Consider the following 3089-nt stretch of genomic DNA (forward strand, 5'->3'; position numbering starts at 1 on the left):
CCACCGGCGGCTCGGCTTGCTCTCGGGGGACTCTCGGCGAGGAGAGAGGAAGAGATCCAACAGAAAGAGAAAGGAGAGGGAGAGAGAGAGAGAGAGAGAGAGAGAGAGAAAAGGAAAAGAGAAGCTTGACGGCTAGGGTTTCCTAGTCTCTCTAAATCTCTGCAGAGCTTCGCTCAAGTTTCAGAATGAGAGAAAAGAAGGGTTGCATCTCTTTTTATAGGGAAGGGTAAAGGGAACCCTAGGTTTTTGTCAAATGGGCCGTATAGAAGCCCATTCTTTTATGAAAATTTTTGGGCCAGGAACCGGGCCGTTACACACGTGGCATCATTACTATTATTATCTTATTACAATAAATCAAATTATTATCATTTAAATATATAATATACGAAATATAAGTAAATATGCATTTAAATATATAATATACGAAATATATGTAAATGTAAATTTAAATTTGTAAATATATAATATACGAAAAATAATAATAATAAGTAAATGTTCTCATGGCCCAAGTCTCGCGCTAAATATATAATATACGAAAATAATAATAATTTAGCTTAAAACTGTAGAGCCAGCAACACCTTTGATTGCCCTTCGTAGGCAATATTTTTTTCCCCGGCGGCTCGAGTCATGGTACGTTCAACCATTCTGTCTCTTCTTCCTATGCAATCTTAAATCACTGTTATATTATGATGATTGTAGAGCTGTGATATTTAAGACACCGGAGCAGGGTCGGCCCTATAAAATTAAAGGCTGAAACCAAACAACAAAATTTGGGCCTATTAGTTAATAGATTTGAAAGAAAAAAGCATGAAAAAACGTTCAAAAGGATTTTAAAGGTTCGAACCTGTGACTTTTCACTTTCAGACAACATGGATAAACCAAATAAACTACTGAAGATTTTAAGATTATAGGGCCGAAATTTAACATATTCTTGACAGGGTTGGAAGCAAGTGCTTCTAATGCTTGTACCCAGGGCGGTACTGAACCGGAGTCTATATTTCCAAGTGCAGATCGAAGCTCCAAGGTAAGCTGTAATAAGTCAATTGAAATTGTTAATGTTTTGTATAGACTATAAAGTGCCTGTTTGATGTCTTATAACATGCTGTTGCGTAACTTTATTGAAGCATGAGAAACAAGAGAATGCTAGAAATAGATGTGTTGTGGTTCAGAGAACAATAGACTTAGATTCAAGCATGTGGAGGTCACCAACAACTTAAACAGGTCCAATTCCAAATTTTGGTTGGCTAAAGTTTTCAGACTGATCCTATCTCTAAGTCTTTTACTAAACTAAACGGCTCAGTTGACGTGCCTATATATATTCCATTCCTATTTCTCATCTATGACTAATGTTCAATGAAGGGATGTTACTCACCAGCTTGAATATCCAGAAGTTGGGGTTACAGAATTGACATTATCAAATGGAATGCAAGTTTGCTACAAGTCCACAGACTTTTTGGACGATCAGGTGCCATATTAACTGAGAGCTACAATATTTTAAAATACGTCATGTTTGTGTTGTCGTGTATTAAGCTCTACCCTTATTTATATACTGTGTTCGGTAACTTTATAATTGTCCTTTGTTTGTTTTTCGTACAGGTTCTTTTTACAGGGTTCGCATATGGGGGACTTTCCGAACTCCCTGAGAGTGATTACATTTCATGTTCGATGGGATCTACGATTGCTGGTGAAATTGGTATGTTTGGTTATAAACCATCAATGCTTATGGACATGCTTGCTGGTAAGAGAGTTGAAGTTAGCGCAAGACTCCGGCCATACATGAGAACGTTTTCTTGTGATCGTTCACCCACAGACCTTAAATATATAATATACGAAAATAATAATAATAAGTAAATCCCCACTACTCCATACTTTTTTGGATTCAATGCAATGCATATGTATGAATGAGAGTACCTTTGTATGTGTTTTAAATTCCCACTACTTTATTTCATACTTTCCTGGAATCTATGGTGAGCGTTATCTATATGACAGATAAATCTCAAATCTCATAGAGTTGATTACTCTCTAGGTAAAAAGTGTCTCGGATTCATTAGAAGAGCTTCCTGTCATTTGGTTTGAATTGTCCTAATTAACTATCCCTATAGAATTATTTAATTTGGTTTCGTCATTGTATGCAGAACAATAACCAACATACTACCTAGACGACAAATTTGATTTCGAAGTAACAGAAATTTCAAAGTTTTTTTTTTCTTTTAGTTTGGATAAAATTTTGTTTTTGTTTCTCAAATTTATAAATGTATATATTTATTTAGTTTTCAAATAGTATAATCACATTCAACCATATTTAAATTTGCTTTACTTTATAATCCTTTTTTTGTTTGGTCTTAAACATGACTAATTATATATATTAGATAAAAATTTGGACTTAATCGCTTGAATAATTTAGGCAAGCAGTTTCCTTTTCGTAACTTACATAAATTGAAAAAATGAATTCAATGTTACAACAGAATCAAGCTCCATTCAAATAAACAAGATAATGCTATATGCGCCATACCAAATCTCATCTAAGTCGCGGCGTTTAATAAACGAACAGGGCCGTACACTATAAATCTAACTCTTAAGTCAATTGTCCCCTCTTACATTTCTCATTTTGAATCATATCATCTTTCTTGATTTTTTCCATTTAGCTTTCTAAACAGAAAAAAATGTTGGGTCCTGGTGCCAATCAAGGTGAAATCCTCCACCCATCATCGTACAAAAACAGTTGGGGAAAGTCACACGGCGCAGCGGAAATACTAATGGTCGTGTTCCCCTGACCTTGTGCGAACCTGTGAGGAAAATACTTCGACGATGGCAAGATATCAAAGTTGCGATAACTAAATGAGACACACAATTTTTACGTGGAAAACCTCCTCGATGTGAGAAGGAAAAACCACGGGACCGTAGTCCACTCAAAAATCCACTATATAAATGGTATGAGTACAACCACGTCCTCCCTGTTCAACAGCCTGAACAGAACAGAGAGTCTAGCTACAAATAGCTATCTCCAACACAAACAACAACAACAAGAGAGCAACACAAAGCTTCAAAACCGGCAGCAACCAAACGACCTCAGCTCACAAAGATTCCGG

Source organism: Brassica oleracea, chromosome C2 (assembly GCF_000695525.1).
Source record: "Brassica oleracea var. oleracea cultivar TO1000 chromosome C2, BOL, whole genome shotgun sequence".
NCBI lineage: Eukaryota > Viridiplantae > Streptophyta > Magnoliopsida > Brassicales > Brassicaceae > Brassica > Brassica oleracea.